The sequence below is a fragment of the Manacus candei genome, unplaced genomic scaffold (assembly GCF_025592945.1).
Source record: "Manacus candei isolate 608988 ecotype Guabito, Panama unplaced genomic scaffold, ASM2559294v1 h1tg000008l, whole genome shotgun sequence".
Lineage (NCBI taxonomy): Eukaryota > Metazoa > Chordata > Aves > Passeriformes > Pipridae > Manacus > Manacus candei.
The window spans coordinates 23,625,335-23,643,514 of NW_026138056.1; the positions used below are offsets into that span (position 1 = coordinate 23,625,335).

An 18,180-nucleotide genomic window follows, 5' to 3' on the forward strand; every position below is an offset into this window, starting at 1 on the left:
ATATTGCTCCCAGCCATAAGGTCTCAGTCTCAAGAAGTCATGTAACTGTCTCTGCCCCAAAGATGTAATCTGTCTTTTATGAAGAAGTATTTGCTTCAGCTGTATTTAAAGTTCTTTGCTGATGAAGTCTCTTCCAGTGCTTCACTGACCATCAAATATTTTTTTAATGTTATCTCCCCTCCTCCATTGTTTAACCTGAACCTTTCCTGTGCTCATTTTAAACTCATTAGGACTTGTCATATCCATAGAGACAATTCCCTTCTCTTTGAAGCAATCTGCCAATGTAACAGCTTAAGTGGATTACCCCCTACTCCCCTCCCCTACTAACAACTAGGTTGTCCATCCCACTTCCCCCTAAGTCATATAATCTAAATTAGTTTGCATTCTCATTTCTCTTTCATAGACCCTCTGAGGTAGGCCCACATCTTTCATCTGTATTCAGACACAAACAGAGTCAAGTAGAAGGATTTTTTTTTTTAATTCATCAGATTATGGACAGGCTTTCCGCTCCCAACACTTTTATTTTATATCTCATAGTGATGTTTGTCTTTCTTAGAACAGCATGACATTTGTCTCTTGTGACTTGCTGTAGTCTGAGGCCTTGTTTCCTATCCTGTCTTTCTATATTAGGTGTTTCCTGCCTGTGGGCAGTATCTTGTACATAACCTGCTACATTTCACTCCATCCTTCCAGATCACTACTCCATCCTGACAATGATATATTTAACCTTTGTTTCTCACATCCAGAACTAATATTTATTCTTCCTGCATCTGTAGCCTGGTTGTTAAAATATCTCGAGGTGATTTCAAAGCCTTTCTAAAGAGAAGATGTGACATCTGTGATTTCTCTCCTACCTATCTGGAAGGCTGTCAGAGGAAGTTAGCAATGTGATTTAACAAATGTCTTTTAGCTACTACTTAAGATTATCTTCCAGGTGCTGCTAATTGATCTGTTCTGGATTGTTTTCCCAAGCAATTTGAAGTTAAACTGACTCACTGGGTCTTTAATATCCTTACCTGGTTTTTTTGTTGCTTTAGTTTGTTTGTTCGTTTTTTTTTCCATTGTGCACACATGCACACATTTCCATTCACATTCTCTCTCCCTTTCCCCTTGAAATTTTACCTGTCATTGCTGTTATTTGTGCTAATCACTGCTTGCATTTGACCCTTTTGGTGAAGACTGATGTCCTAACCATGATAGCTTTCTGGATGTCATCTCTCATCAGCTTTTCTTTGTGTTGTCTAGGGTAGCAAGATTTTCTTGCTCTTAAGCTATAAACAATTTTTTTTCAGTAAAATTCTAACTTAACCATTCTTATTCTCATAACTATGTACTTCTTACTGCTAGCAATTTGACCATGTTTTCACATTCTGTGTCTGTCATGACGAATAAATCTGCTGCACTGTGTTCCACTCCTGAGAGAGAACTGAACCTTTGCATATTCACCCTCGGTGACTCCAGTGATGCTAAAGGCTTACCATTGACTTTCTTCAAATCTATGATGAGTAAAAAAGTCCGAAAGTGTGCTCCCACCCTGATGTGGGAAGCCAGTCAGTGCAGCACATCCTCTGAATTAAAGCTGCGACATGTGCTGCCGTGCTTTGAAAAGAAGGGGATCTGGTTAAAATTCTTAAGACAAATTCCACAATTTATGTGTTCAGTAGATACTGACAGTTATTCTCTGAAATAACTTTTTGTTAGTATCCAATTTACTTACTGTCATACCTCCCTACCCCCATATATTCTTGGGGGTTTTTATTGGGTGTTTTTTTTTTCCTTACAAAAGAAAATCTCAAAATAATTATTATATTTTTTTTAGTCATAAAGGAGTGTAAGTTCTGCATGTTTTTCTACCTCCTCCTCCAGGCACTACAGGAAGTCATAGTCTCTGTTTCTCAACTTTCCTGGACATGCAATAAAAAAACTTCATATAATCCCTTGTAAATCTCACTAGATCCCTGCTTTCATACTCCCACAAATCTAGCAAGCACACAGGTGTAGTTTGACTTTATACCTGTTCACCATGGTAGGGATACTAATGCTTTCAAATTTGCATTTATGTGAAAAGTCCAAAATCTCTTTTTCTTTGGTATTATGTTGGTGTTTTGTTTGTTCTTTTTTTGTTCTCTTTTTGTCCTCTTCAACCGTTGGTCCTTTTGTTAGCTGATGGAAACTCTATTGTCACTCCTTTATGCCATGAATTGCTAAGGTAATCTGACTTGTGTGACTTGAGACATCCTTCCCTTAAAGCGGATTTGAAAATGTGGTACTAGTTTAACTGTGCAGAATCAGAGAAGGGTAAAACCCATAGATTGAGATAAGAACAGTTTAAGAATTGAAATGAAGTAAAATATAATAATAGCAACAACAACAATAATAATGAAAAAGGAGAAAACAGAAACACATGAATAAAACCCAAGAGAAAGAAGTGGTGGACAGTACAATTGCTGACCATCCACTGACTGATGCCCAGCCCATCCCTGAGCAGCGATCAGCCCCTAGTTTATATGCTGAGCCAACACCCTAGTTTATATGCTGAGCATGATGTTCTGTGGTACAGAATATGCCTTTGGCCAGTTTGGGTCAGCTGTCCTGGCTGTGCTTCCTCCCAGTTTCTTGTGCACCTGCTCTCTGGCAGAGCATGGGAACCTGAAGAGCCCTTGACTTAGGGTAAACACTGCTTAGCAACAACTAAAACAGCACTGTGTTATCAAGATTATTCTCATAAGGAATCCAAAACAGCACTGTACCAGCTACTAGGAAGAAAATGAACTCTATCCCAGCCAAAACCAGGACAGTTCTCAACGAATGCAATAAAATGTGTATTAAAAACTTTACTGAGCAATTATGCACGCTGGAGTGCTGGAGATAGGAGTCAGCAGTACAAAGAATCATCTTGCTTGCTCTGACTTGAAGAGAATCCTCAGTACTTCCGCATTTCTCTTCTCAAAATTAGGCATTATTCTTATAATAGCGAGAAATGAGCAGTACTTGTATTTCCTGAGTTTGGATGCTCTTCTGAATCAATCAGTGGAGGTAGATGGGTGAAGGATGAAAATACCCGTGCTTACCCCAACTTTATTTTAGTAGAGGTATGTGGTGAGGACCCCTTGGCTGGACATCTGCCTGCCACCCCAGGCTCCCTAGGGGAGGTGACCACGGCAGCAGCGCAGGTGTCCCCAAGGCTCTGGCCTGCAAACAACTGTGTGTGGGTAGGCGTAAACTGGTGACAAACAAAGGGGAAAAAAAGGAGCAGCGTAGGCCTGGGAGAACCACAGTTATGTAAAGGTGAACAATGAAACATTATTTCTGAAGTGGGTATTTTGAAGGGCTTTTACTGCAACACTTTTTATATAAATGAAAGGTACATTTGAATCGGAAGCAATTTGATGTAGAAAACTGCAAGTGACTCATCCCAAACCGGAGGGGAAACAGAGCTAGTGTGGCATGGAGAGATTTTTGAGTGCTTGCATGGTATCTGATTCAGACTCAAGTTAAATTTTCATCAGTTAATCTAATAGTGAGAGATATTAGTACCCTCCTCCAACACTGCTCCTTTTAGCATCCATTAGCATGGTGCATATTTCAGTTAGGATATCCTCATCACCATCACAGTTGCATCCAAAGAGAGATTGTTGTTGGTAGATTCTTGAAGGTTGCACAGATTCTGCACAGATCCCATATTTTACTACCAATGCAGTAACAACGTATTTATCAAGAGCATTAGTTCAGGAAGTGTACAGCATCTTGAGTTCTCATGGCTTTACAAAATCTTTATCTTCTTTCTAGAACAAACTTTTTTCTTGGTTTAATTCAAAGATTTGTAAAAAACATTTAATGAACCAGGCTGACACAAAGATTGGCATGTAATTAACAAATGTTGACATTTTGCTCCTTTGTGTTCTTGTGCAAGCATAAAACTGTGCTGTCATCTACGAAAAATAATTTGTTGGAGAAAACTGTAGATAGAATAAGATTTACTCTTGATAGATCCAAGAGTAGCTTTAATTGTGTGCAGGATCATTTTCATAAGAAACATTTGAGTAATTTGAACGATGAGTCTAAGAAAATACTATGTCTTTTAAATAATCTGGTTCTTATTGTCCTTTTTAAAATGACTGTGTGTACATCAAAGCTAAATGTCAATAGATACAATTTTGTGATAACTTCTCCTACTTAGCATTCATGTTCCATGCTGTAACCTACAATATCTTTCCTTGTTCATGTGGTCCTTACCACTCAACACCAGCTAATATCAAAAAATTGCTGGCCTGAAAGATTAAATACTGCCTTATTCCTTTTTTAAAACTGCATAATGGAACACTGGTCTTGAGCTAATATCGAGATTAGAGGGATTTATTTAATTGTTGCTTATGCTTCATACTTATATTTACAATATTCCATTAACTGGCTTCTGATAGATTGCCATGCTATAAAAAGAAAAGCAAGTTAAAGAAAAAATTAGTTTAGTAGAGTCCAGGAGTTGATCATCTCTGCTCTGTCCCCGCTTCTTCTTCTTGTATTGGTTTTACTTGATATAAGAGGATTGGATGTATCTTTATGTAAATGTGTCGCTGATGTACCTGTATATAAATCTATTGCTGAAACTCACTTAATAGTTCAGACCCACATGCACCCTTCAAGCTCCCAGGACTGAAAATTAGAGAATATGTTCTTGGAGAACAAAAAGCAGATTCTGGTTGGTAGATGGAAATACATCTCCTATGTGGATCAAGAATAGGTTGGGCGTCTGGCAAATGTGAGGAAATTACTAGATAAAAGTAAACAAAGTAAGGACAGCAAATAATAAATTCTTAGAACATTTTTCTTAAATCTGTGTCTCTTTTGGATTATAAGATACAGCTTCTTGCTTCGGTAGTTGTTTTTTTAATTGTTGTTACCTTTTTCTTCTACTCTGAGTTGGTGCATAACAGTACTTTAGTGAAATTCGCATGTCTTTTGCTGCACACAGTTTTTAGAAGTATTATTAACAGAATAGCAAAGCCAAATCTGGTCTATTCTGTAGATCTTAGACTGCCTTTAAAATGCTTATATTTTGGAAAAAGGCTGTGAGCCTTTTGTGAAGGGGCGTACACACCCCAAATCAAAGCCCTTGTTCAGTTTCATTGAATAGAATACCAGTAAATAGCTTGAAAATGCAAACATGGTCCTTGTGTTCATGCTCATCTCTACAATTTGAGGAATAACTTTTGACATTCTGGGTAGACCCCACCTACATAATATTGTGTGCCAGAGAACTTGTTTACCAAAGCATGTTTGTTCACCCCAGCCTGTATTTGCAATTCTGGTAGAACGTGCTGTAGCTGGGATTCGGGAGTCTGAAATAAGAAACATCCATACAGAATTACCACTTAGAGAGCTTTTTGTCTTTTTTACTTAGCTTAGCTTTGGTATACCGTCCTGCACAAAATACTCAGATCTGGAAACTCAGAGACTTGATGTATTTTATAGAACTGTATTTCTTAACAGAATTCCCAAAAGTCTTTATTAAGAGCAAAATGCAGGTTGTACAGTATTATCAGTTGGGAGTTTTTAAATCAATTTATACTTTATGAGCTGCAGTGTCTAACCTCAGGTTCACAGTGTTTAACAGTTTATTAGTGTTTTATGCCAGTCTGCTGAAACTAGTCCCAGAACATGACAGCATATACCAACAAGCTGTGTATTTGGCATGTCAAGCACTTCTCTTGCTATATGCCTATAAAGCAGCCGGTTATCTTTGTCTTTTTGTTATGTGGGTATCCACCCTTGGAGGACTTGGTGGTAAGTCTGGTCCAATGTATTTTTTTCCTTTGTATTCTTGGAACCCATGTAAATCTTTGTGCCTCCATGTAAACAAGTGGAGGTGTCTTGAGGCAGTATCCACACTGTAAATCTCCAAGACAACTGATAACTAAGGTAAACTAGGCTATCGTGAGTTTGCATTTATACTGTTGTTCTGTTTCTGGTAGCTGAACTAGTTTGTGGAAGTTTCACTTGGTACCTGCTCCAGCACACTTGCAGTGAGTGAGAGTAAGTGCAGGGCAAAAAGAGATATGGGCCACATGCCCTCCATGAGTGGTGCTTCTCCTATGGACATAGCTGTGTTTGGATGACGTCTCCTGTTGGAACCCTGCCAGCTATTGCCGTGATAAGTGAACAGGATGTAAACAACAGGGTTTGGGTCAGACAGTTCATGTGCACTGAATTCACCATTCACTTTAAATGCCTTGCATGCCATGTAATTTTTAGAAACTAATCTTAAGTGGTTTGCTTTATAACAGAAATACATTGCTCAACGTGCCCTACCTGAAAAAAGCACTCCGTGTTTGGCAACAATAATACATTTTAGTGTGCACATGAGGGAAACAAAGAAATTGAAGAGGATGAAGTGAGGAAAACAGAGATGCTTGTATTGAAATTGCAGATATGGTATTTCACTGCCTGACACTGCTTTTTTACATTGAAATTTCATCATGCTTGTGTACTAACATTCCTCTTTAGTATATGCTTTAATTGATCTAGACCAGTTTTCTTCTTAGCTTCTGTGAAGAATTTCTTTGATGTGGTGCTGCTGTCATTTTTCTGGTTCATGTTATATATACTCTTGTGATATTTGTGAAATGATGCAGTTTATTATGGTTTTTCTATAGTTTTCCATCATTTTGGATTGTGGTGTTTGCTATGCTAAGTGAGAGTCCATGTAGTGTTGTTGCAGATCCTGGTTTTGATCTTCATTAGCTTCTGTGCTCCTGGACATTCTTCTTGTAATATGTGGATCATGTTCTTTGTGTTTGGAGTGCTGGAAACTGGCAATTCACTATGAATGTCACTATGAATGAAGCTTCCTTTTACGTGTCAAGTTCTTACATTTCGTCAGGAGCATATAATATAAAATCTTTCAGTCGTACTTGTTAAAGTGGCTTGTGGTAGTTTCAGGTGGGTTGGTTAGTTTGTTTGGGAGAAGGGGTTGAAGGACATGTTTGCAATGAATCAGTCTTTTAATTATTCATTTCATTCTTTCAAACTGAAAGACTGTAATCTGAAGTCATTCTGTAGTTGATACAGTGTACCAAAAGAAAGTAGGGGAAAAAAACATTTCCCCTGCACAGCTCATGTAAAACAGAGCCATTACTCAGACTTCTCTAATAAGCCCAGGCACACAACTATGAAAATGAGTTAAATGAAAGCTATTAATATGCATACAAGCATTAAGTGTTACAAAACCAGCTTTGGTGAAGAACAGTTACCTGGTGATACTGTTACTTTCACATGCACTGTGAGCTTTAAATCTTGTCCATCTGGCATTTCTTCCACAGTTTTAACTCTGAGGCTTTCAGCTAGATCACCTTCCCACTGAGTGTTTTCTCTTATTTGATTTTGTCCATGGTAGCCCATGTGTCTAGGGAGTCTAACAGAAGACTGTTTTCTCCAGTACACAACTTCTGGGTATCACACTTTGTAGTGCTGAATGCCTGGTCCCAAACTGGCCCATTGCCAAGCCCCTTCATCACCCTGTTCCTAAGCAGACAGTGGGGTATGAATATGGATTAATTAGACTCCAAACAGGAGGCTGGAAAGTGAGGGTAATTGATAGAACAGGGCAGATGCGTATCTGTCTTCATACCTTTTATGAGGTCTTTGTGGCTGCCAGAATCCCAGGTGTTAGACAATATTTGCCCAGAGTTGCTCTACCTGCATGATTGTGAGGCCCATCCATTGCAGCCCGAGGCTTTCCAAAGAGTGATATCCTCAGACTGCTCAATGCTGTGTAGGTGGATACACCCTGCTGGGAATTGGGTTCTTTGATTAAAACAATGGGCACGTGCAAAGTTAACTACAGTGGCCATCAGTTGTCTCCTGAGTGCAGTCTGAGTTCAGGGCTTGATAGGCTAAAGGCTAACAATAATTATTTAAAAGATCACTTTGCATGTATTACTGTGTCACGTTAATGCCTTTTGGAGGGTTCTAAACAGACAAGCATTTTGTTTAACTTGAGTTGCCAGTTGGTGGGACACTGCCACAGAAGAGTTTACGAATTCCAAACATCATCTCATCTTAGTGTGCAAACCTGATGACTAATTAACGGACTGTTCTGGGGCAAGGAGGTTGTGTTGTCCTTGAGTGTGAGGAGTAGGACAGTGATAGGCTAAGATACTCCTTTGCAGATGTAGGAACTGAAACGGAAAGCTGTGGTGGTGGTGTTTGAAGCTGATAGTGTTACTCTGTTAGCTGATTTTGTTACCCAATGACCCACTATGTTTTAGCAGTAATTACAACTATTGGACTACTCTTGTCGAGTGGCTTGACTGTGCTTTTTGTGTGAATATTTGAATATATACTAAAATTTCCCAGTATATACATATGGAACAGTGTTCACTAGTAAAGGTACTGGCTACATTTAAGCAAGTTATCTGCATTCCTGCTTTTCATTGTTTTACAAATTTTTTATGCTTTATTTTTGTCTGTATAGTTCTCTTGATGTTATAAAACTAGACTTTTGATCTTTGGTCAGGGTCAAGGTTTTCATACTGATTTAAGGACATTTTCAGTAAAAATAGAACTGAATAGTTCAGATAGTTGTTACCCACTCATGCTGGGCTTGGAGAAACATGTTAAAGGTACTGTGCATTTCTGTGACCTCTTATATTTGCAGTGGATTGAGACAGGTCCTTAATTTCTCTTCCCTTTTTTTTGTCTTTTCCACCCCCACCACCCAGTCACTGATATTCCTCCGCAAAGACTTAAAATACTTGGGATGACAGCGCAGTACGTGGATTTGTAACATTCTTTAGAAGCAAAGTACTGCAAAACAGTGGAAATGAGATTCTCTGTGTGTATTACTTGCCCAGGAAATGTAAATGGGGAATGTAGGGGAGTTCCTGGGGACAAAAATGTCAGAGTGAACGCTGACCTTTAACTTCACTAAAAGGCAAGTTGAGTTCCATGCATTTCTTTTGTGCTATGCAGTTAACCACCAGGTATCCACCTTGACATTAGAATATTAGCCTTTAAAAGCTCATCAAGTAAATCTGTAAATCAGGATTTATTTAAATTTTAGGACCTTAGCAGTGTTTTGCATAGGATGACGCACCAGATAGATGAACATGCTGCAGATTTTATTCAGGCAAATTACAATGTAAGGACCACATTCCTGATCACTAGTTACTTACTCCGGAATAGCGAGAGGAACTGCATAAAATGAACCACTTGACAGCTCAGTCTTCAGGGAGATTTTAACTGTGAGGAAGGGCAAATAGCCGCTCTTTAGTCAAAGGTTTAGGGCTTAGACGATGTGGCCAGGTAGACAAAGTTAAATTATCTCTAGGCCAGGGTCATCTTCTTAGCTTTCCTGGGTTGAGGTCTTTTCACTCACTGTAAATCAGTCCAGTAGCTCCATTCAACTGATCTACTGGCAAGTGAATGATTAACCAAAAACTATCAAGCCGAACACTGCTAAACAACTGCAACATAAAATAGCTCTTGAGTACAGATTACCTGATTAAATTATTTGCCGATGAGTTATTCTGACTGAAGTTCAGAAGCATTCTGCTCGGGTTCACCGTGAGAAGTGCTAACAAAGCTTCTTTCAAACCTCTCTATGAATGTAAGGCAAATACCTTGCCAGATCTGAACAAGCAAGAGAAGGCTGTTGCTACAATGTAGAGCCTCAGGTTTAGCAGTGCCTACCCAAAAATACAGGTAAAAATACAAAACTGAAAAATCAGGAAAGGGGAGGGTAGAATGAGAAAATTCCTCATTTCTTCCTGTGCATACTCTACTGAAATGGAAGCTTGTGATCCAGTTGACTTGTAACTTGTGCGTACACAGTTACAACACACTAATCCAAACACTGACGTATTTTAAAAACTGCCAGACTGCTTCTCTGATTTGTTTTTGGAGAGTGCTTGGATGACTGTCAGTGCCTGACACATGAGTGTAGTATTATGCAGGAAAACTTATGCAGCAGGAGTGCTCAGAAACAGGATCTTCGGAATCACTCCTTGCCAGATACTTGCCAATACCTGTGACTGTTAAAATGAGCATTGTCATGACCCGTCAGGCCCAAATACAAGTCTTGCGAAGACAGGCTTGTAGAACATGAGGCTTCTCCATAATCAATAGAACAATTCCTGATGAAAACCTGTGGGGTTCTGGAGGCACCCAGGTGTTACATCAGTTAAGACAGTGAAATGGGCTGCAGTGTTTTCATACTTGCTCACTCTTTACATGGCAGTTGAAATCCCAAGAAACATTTCAGGTATTTATAGGGAGGAAGCTAAAATGGCACAGGCTTTTAACTCATCCTGAGTGTTACCATTTGTATTAGATATTCCCTGCCTCTGAAGCCCTGTCTGAATGTTTGAAAGCATAGCAGATCCTCAGTAAACATGAGGTTTTAAATTAATGGGTGTGGTGGTCTGTTCTGTTAAACCGAATCCATGCTAACTCCTGTCTGTGCCACACTTCTAGATATAGTTAACAGAATAAAGCGTGAGTGATACTGCCATTGAAGGATCTTTTTTTTTCCTGGAATTTTTATTTTTATAATTGTTTTATGGCCTCAGTTTGCTAAGGAAAAACTTACCAAGTTACACTTTATTGTAAGAGGTCTAGTTGAATTTTAACTGGGGCATTGAAACTTATCCAAAATTTCAGAGGGTGCAGAAATAGTTCCCTAAATAGTGCTAGATATTACACATACCTATCTCATTTTTCCTGTGTCATTCCTTCTGCACTTACAGAGGCTGGCTGGTTTAATGACGGCCTTGCCGGTGCATCGTGGGCACCCCTGAACACGTTGAAGAGTTAGACTGAAACCCCTCGTGTGCGCAGCGATGTTTTTAGGTTATTTTTACAGGAGTGCTGCTGATTTTCCAGAGTTTCTGGGGGGAGCCGCCCAGCAGAAGCAGGAGCATCCCCCAGGGACTGGTGGGAAAGGGGAGGGACTGAAACCTAGGGACTGGGGAAAGTGGAAACTTGCCCTTAAAAAAAATATATATCTATTTTCAAAGGTTTTGGTTTTTGGTTTTGGGGTGTTTTTTTTAATATATAAAGGGCTGGAGGGGGGGAGAGGACCTCGCCTCCTGGCCTCGTCCTGCAGCCCAGGGCAAGCCGGGGTCTGGGCTCCGCGGAGGGTTGCGCGGGCGGGCGGGCAGCCTGGCGCCGCGGGGGCGGAGGGGCGCGGGAGGGGCGGGAGCCGGGGCGAGAGGGAGGGAGGCAAGGAAGGAAGGAGGGAGACAGGCAGGCAGGGAAGGAAGGAGGGAGGGAGGGAAAGAGGGCGGTAGGGAGGAGGGCGGCCGCAGCCTCCGCGCCCGGGCGGAGCTGCCTTTCCCTTCCCCTCGCCGCCGAGCCCCCTGCGCGTTATCCTGCGGGGCTCCGGGACGGGAGATGGCCGCGCGGGGCAGCGCCGGCCGGCGCTGGACCGGCAATAGGAGAAGCGTTTGAACTTCCTAGAAGTCGGGGAGCCGAGAAATTGTGGTTGGGGTGAAGGTGAGAGCGGGTTGGTTTCGTTCCCGAGGACCACGAGGAGCAGCGGAGCCGGTAAGGAGGAGGAGGAGGAGGAGGAGGTGGTGGTGGTGGTGGTGGTGGTGAGGAGGTGGGTACGGGTCTGTGGTACCCGGGCCGAGGAACGGCCCGGGGCGGCCTCTACGTCGTCTCGTTCGTCCTTCCCCGAGTGGTTCGCAGCCAGGATATGCTGGTTTTTCGGGAGAGCAGCACTGAGGTCTGGTCCTGGGAAACTGAGGCTTTTTAGGCAGCGGTGTCTTGTCGGGATTCAGGTACCCTTGAGGAATTTAATTTTGTGGAGGTTAATTAAAAGGTAGTTGTAAAGTATTATGGCTAAAGCTGTTTTGACAGCTTATCCTTTTTTGTTTTTTTTTTCTTTTTCCCCCAACCCTTCTGTGAGTTTTCCTCCTCTTGCGGCTCATAAAGGTGTAACTGTGCTGCTTCTGGACGCGCGGTAGTTTTGCAGGATGGAATGGTGCCTTTCTTACTCCCCTGTCAACTTAGGATACGTTGTCGTGCTGGTACTGCATTTCATCTCAACACAGCAGTGTCACCTGAACGCCCTTAGCGGTTCTTCTTTGTTAATTGGCACTGAAGATTTCTGTGAATATCCCTTGCTGCAGTATTCTTGTAGCTAAGTTTTTGGGGTTTTTTAAAATTGCTTTCAGACATTTTAAGTGTTTTTATAAACAGACAGAGAATGAATCTGTATTTTTAAAGGTTGCTGTTGCTCTATTTTGGAGTCTTTTAATATTAGTGTTGTTTCAGTCTCAGTGTCTAAGTATAGTTCTGTTGGGTTTTTTTTTTGTTTTGTTCTGGTCTTCACCTGCACATCAATCTCTTCAATGACTATAATAGAAGCTAATGGTAAAAACAGAAGCTGCACGTGGAGGAGTGTTCTCCTGAAGGCTTTAAGATACTTTAGATTTCAGGAAAAATTGTTACTAGCTTTTGGAAAGCATTTTGGAAAGTTCACTGTTGTTAAGATAGTCTCCGTGCATGGTATTTCTAATAGCTTAAAGTTAGAAAACTGACCTGTTTCTTAAAAGATACTTTGAGATTGTCCTGGAGATCAGAAATGCAGCGTGATTGATTTGCCCATGTCAGTGAAAAATACTGGTTGTTTTAACAACCTCGACAATCTTAAACCTGAAGACACAGGCACCTAGCGGTTACATGATAATGTAACATAATAATAATAACAACATAATGTGTTTAAATTGCTTTCTAGCCTGAATTCCCACCTGTGATGTAAATTGCAGCCTCACCACATCTGACATTGTTGCACCAGATTGTTATATGTGCATAAACAACTGATCTCTGAATCCTTGTGGAATTGAACCTTCTCATTCTCTGTGCAGCACAGAAATATGTGAGAGGTCAATGTGTGTTCTTACCTGCAGGAATCTCTAAACTGTCCTTGAAGAATGGACATAAAATACGAGTAGTAATTCCACTGATGTAACATGATGAATCAACTGGTGGTGAACTGGATGTGCAGTTTGTATGTTGCTAAAGACTCTTTCTCTTAATTGCCTTTTATATTCCAATATTTAAGTTGTTGCCTTTTCATTCCAACAGCTTTATGGTTCTAGGCAGCCATGAATTCTGTAAAGCACAGACTTCAAAAGTGTATTTTCTAGATTACAAACTCTAGCTTGGATTTTCATATTTCATTATGTTATTATCCAGTATATTCTATTGTGTGTATTTTATCCTTTTGCCAAGTATAGAACATAAAACCCAGTAACTCTCTGCATGTTCAGTGTGTTAGCAATAACGTCAGTCTTAAATAGATTGGAATTCTCCTGTGTTTATGTAGTGAAACAGGGAGAGCAGTCGGTGACTTTTGTTGAAGGTCATGTAAAAACATGTCCAGTATACCTGGAATTGAAATGTGGTGTACTCTCATTTAATTTTCATCAAGAGGGGTAAAATGAGGCTGGGATTATTTGCTTTGTGTTTACTGAAGTCTGACTGCCCTCTTATGTAGAACTGACTGTGTTGCAGGGAGCAGCTGTCAGCTGTCCTTAAGACCTCTTGAAAGTAGCTCAGAGTGCTGTTGCTACAACCTTTGAGCTGTGCTATCCGTAGGCATCTACATTTAAACTTTAATTGGACCTAGTGTGTAGGCAGGCTGAGGAAGCACGCCAAGAAATGTGCAGGTAGCAAGTGTAATGCAGACTGGATTTTTTTATGTGCCCTGTTGTTTAAGTCATACCATCAGAGGCACATGGTGACCCTTCTGGATACTGTGGACGCAGGATGAAGTTGAAATTATTATGGACCTGTGTTCGGACAACTGCCTCTTATTGGCAGTATTTGTTCTTAAGAGCCATTTTATTATTCAGGGTTTTCTTGCCACAGCAGAGAACCTGTGTTCTGCATTGTAATAAACATAAATGCAAATAGGTCTAGTCCAAGGCACAAATCTTGTTATATGTCAGTTAATTTACTGGAGCTTCTTTTGGGAGGTGGGGCAGAAGGGATGTTCTTGTGTGCAGTAGGATTGTGGGAAGGTAATGCTTGCCGGACTTCTTCAAAGTAAATTTGATAGAGACAAAAAGAGAGTAGTTACTTATTTCTTTCCCTTGATTGAGTTTTCACTTTACCTGCTGTCTTTTTCTCTAAGTAGAAAGATTCAGTTGAATTGGACTTTGCCCATGTTGCTGCAGAGTAGTGGTTTGCTTTCCCCAGTGGTGCTACTAGAAATTTTTAAAGCTGCTAGGTAGTGGGTGGATGTGTAAACAGGGAGCAGGCTTTTTTTTTTTTTTTATACCAATGGTTGAATTCTCAATTCTCCTCTGAAATGATAGTTAGAAGGGACTGTGGAGATAAGCCAAGGATTGATTAGAGTATTTTGGTTAGTGGTCTCTTTTTTTTCTTCGGGTGGAATATTAACAGAGGTGTTTAGTGTCCCTGTATTAAAAGTCAAATGGATGTAATATTTAAAAAGATGGCCTTTTTGAATGAAACCTGTTTTATCTAGAACCCAGTTATTCAACTGCTTCTGGCCATCCCTCTCTCTTTTCAGATTAGCAACCTGTATTTTACTATTGGCTTTTTCTAAAGTGTCTGATCCAGTCCCTGGATCTCCTCATCCTGTATTTCTGTTGCATTGGATTCTAAATACGTTGTCTCCTGTTTCCTTTGTGTCAGCTGCCTGTCTGGTAACGAGAGTGGGACACTATTTCTTCATACACAGGTTGAGAAAAAGTTGACTTTCTGGGTTTTCTCCAAGATTGTGTAAGGTCCAGTGATATGTTGAGCTATTTATTACAAGGATATTTGTGGAGAAGACTGAGGAAGTGATGAAAAGTGTGCCAAAGTTGATACTTTCTCTAAAGTTAGAGGAAATAGGGTGGTGTTTATAGTGAATAATAGGACTGTCTCCTGTATCTTGATTTCTGTTTCTTTATATGCAGGTTCCTTCTGTAACTGGAATCAGGTGGGGTTTTCACCAGTTGCTTTTACTGGTTACTCAGTCCCAGAGTAAGTCTTTCTAGGCAAATAATTAGTGTATAGGGAAATGCCTGTTCTGATCCAATGGGTGATTATGGATCCCGGTAATTCCTCCAAGTGTGCTTGTAGAGAGACAGTCTTTTGGGTTTTTTTACTATTCTTGTCTCTGCTTCCCTTGTGTTACTCACAATCAGAGTATGATAGCTGATTTGCACTGGCCTTAGAGGCATTTAAGGCATTTTGTCTGCAACCAGAGAGGCAGCAGGTGAGTACACAGTTTCCTAATCTAATTTTGAAAATTCTGGGCAGAGTTTGAAGCATAAGCACCTGTAACAGGGGTCTTTGGTTATGCAGTGGTATCATCTTCAGGCCATTACCACTGAAAAAAAAAAAGGTTTCAGTGCAGAATAAAATACTCTGATTAAACTTCAAAAACCTTTTTAAATACAGTTTGAGCCAAAATTATTTAGAAAGGAGTAAAAAGAGGTTGCCACATATCACTAAAGTACGTAATATTTTCCTGTTGCATGCAGTTATTATGAGGCTGCAGAAAAAGTTTTATTGTAAGGCATTCATTTTTGGGGGTAGTAGGTTGGTATATGTTCTTTTGGTGTCAGGGTTCTGTTACTGCCATGCTCTTGCTTCACCAGAGGCAAGGGTCAGCCTGAAATTTAATGTTGTTGTGGCTTCCTGCTGGAAACAGTGAAAATACTGCTTGCATTTTGACAGCCTCCATTGGGAGAGTGGACAGAGTAGATGTTGATAAGCTTGAAACTGTGCCAAGAGGACTAGCAGCTTCTGTTCTCCTCTAACTTTGTCCCTTCCCCTGTTCCAGGCCTAGATACTGTAGCAGCTCAAAAGTTTTAGCTGTTTCTAGACAACAGTGGTCTCAGCATTAACCTGTCTTGCATAATTTACATGCTCTTTCACTAGTGCCCAAGCATGATTTGAGGGGATTTATTTTGCTACATGGTTTTCTAAAGTTCCTTTTCCTTTCTGCCTGTTGTCAAAGATGAGGGCAGGAGCTCCTTGTTCTTAGTTACAGGAAAAGCAATAACCAGAGGTAGAGACTTCTCAACTGACAGTGTCTGTTAAATTCACTGGTATCTGGCATCCTCCAGGACACCACAGTTTTCACTTTTGAAGCTGTGGATAAAAATATATTTCTACTGTTTTCTCTCTGTTATTACTTGATGTAGTTACCACAGCATTTGTGGTTTTACCTGCTACTAAAACTACAGCTGTCTTCCTAACTACAGCATGGTAAAGATTAAGCCAAGTCTATCCCTATTTCTGTAGCCAGACTTACAGTTCACATATAAGTAGCTCTCAAGAACTGATACGCTCAAGGCAAATAGAAATTGAAAGCAAGTTCTGATCCACTGGAGCTTAGTGACAAACTGAAAATGCATTTCTTCCAAGTTTGTCAGTTCAGCTTAGTGTTGGTGACCCAGGCACATATCAGAGGAGATGCCTCAGGGAAAAAATAATCACAGCCAGTGATCTTCCAGGCAGCTTAAAGAAAGAAATACGAACATTACAGTTTCGGCTCCTTGGATGATTTATTCTTCTCCACAGTAAGATGAATAAACCCTTCCTTGAATTAATCTGTTTGACGCTTCCTCCTTTTGTTTTTCAGAGATATTTCAACTTTAGATCTGAAATAGAGCTCAGTCTTCCAAGACTACAACTTTTAATCCATACTGCTCCTGTACTGTCATTTAAAACTCTGACACTAAGAGTGAAAAATGGAAGGGATAAGAGGAATACAGCCTATATTGTGAGAATGAGTGCAGGCATGCCAGGAACCTTTGTAACAAATGTCCGTTTAGAAGAGGAGAAAGACAGTGAATGATGTTAATCAGGGAACACCTAATCCATTTTAAGGCTTTACTTGTTTTTCTGTGATGAGCAGGAAGACAGATAAACACAGCGACTTGTGCTCACTTCCTGACCCTGGACCTGAAGTGGCTACAGATTGACACAAGTGCTTTGTAAAGTATAAGCTGAGTGAAATACTTACTGGAAGTGGTGCCTATTGACAGTTTTAGTGGATGGAGAAGAGCTCAGTTAACCTTCATATCTCAATTTTAGTGTGTGGCAATGGGTGAAGAACGCTCTTAATGTCATGCCAGTATAAAATTGTGGAAAATGGGAACTGTGCCTTGTTGTAATAAAGCTTTTAACAGTGGCTTGCCAAAGGAAAAGAGAAATCAATTTGAAGCTCCACATCTGTGTAACTGGCTTGGATGAGCTGTTTTGTAGTCAAATAAAGGTAGGGGAGAAGCTTAACCCTCCTTAACCCTATATTTCACCCTTGGTGAAATAGAGAACAATTGAATTAAGGTAAATGCACATGTCACTAAAAATAATTTCCTGAATGTGTTGCAGTATGGATGATCTATCACTTATTTGTGATTACAGTGGGTTTAAACATTCCTTTTTTGTTTAGAGTCACCAGATCAATCTTTGAAAATCACTCAATTTTAAATGGCTACAGGAGGAATAACAACATGAAGTTTGGTAACCTGGCTTTTGAGAGCAAGAAAAATAGTCATTTGACTGACTGAGAGTGGTTGGGTATCAGGAACAAATCTTTTTACTGGATTCCAGGGGCTTTGGCCTTTGTGCCAACGTAAATATGGGTGTCTCTCTAATGGCAGAATTGCAGTGGATTAGTTTGTGCTTTTTGGAAATTTATTATATAAAATATAGAGTTCACTTTTATACTTCCCTGTTTTAAGAAAATAGGGAGTTAATGTTGATTTGGGCACTCCTTTTTCCTCTGGCTATTTTGAAGAGAACTGACATCCTCTCTTTCTAAAACAATTTTCTCATGTTTGTAAGTTATCAGACACGTATTGTTCTGCATTCAGTAAAGCACTTCAGGTGGCTGTGCTATGCAGGCCTGGACAGAGGGTTTGAACTATGTAGCATTAACTTCAGCTGCTCTTGGGCACTGCTGAAGTTCCTGTTCTTTGCACCGGGGTCCAGTGAACAGTTTTTGTGTGCTCAAGGCAGGTGTGGAAAGTACTGTCCCTCAGTGAGTGAAGAGGCATCTAGTTAATACAAGCTCTCTGCCTTTTTGATGGCTTTATTCTCAGCCTCTTGTGTTGTGCCCTTCTCACACTCTGCAAGGAAACTTAAGTGTTCCAGTGAAGGGGATGGATGACCTTACACCCTGTGTTCTGCTAAACACAAAGTATGTCA

At 40.3% G+C, this 18,180-nt stretch overlaps 1 protein-coding gene across 3 annotated transcripts in view; it reads left to right on the forward strand.

Annotated features, from left to right (window-relative positions):
* Nucleotides 1–18,180, forward strand: part of SGK3 (serum/glucocorticoid regulated kinase family member 3) — a 55,939-nt gene that overhangs the window by 9,527 nt on the left and 28,232 nt on the right. Inside the window, exon 1 of one of the 3 annotated variants that reach the window (XM_051768894.1) lies at nucleotides 11,308–11,544. The exons of 1 other annotated variant lie outside the window; for it this stretch is intronic. The gene's annotated coding sequence lies outside the window, so the exon portion shown is untranslated. Of the gene's footprint in view, nucleotides 1–11,307; nucleotides 11,545–18,180 lie in introns of those variants that run through there. One more of the 3 variants, XM_051768874.1, reaches the window with a different exon arrangement.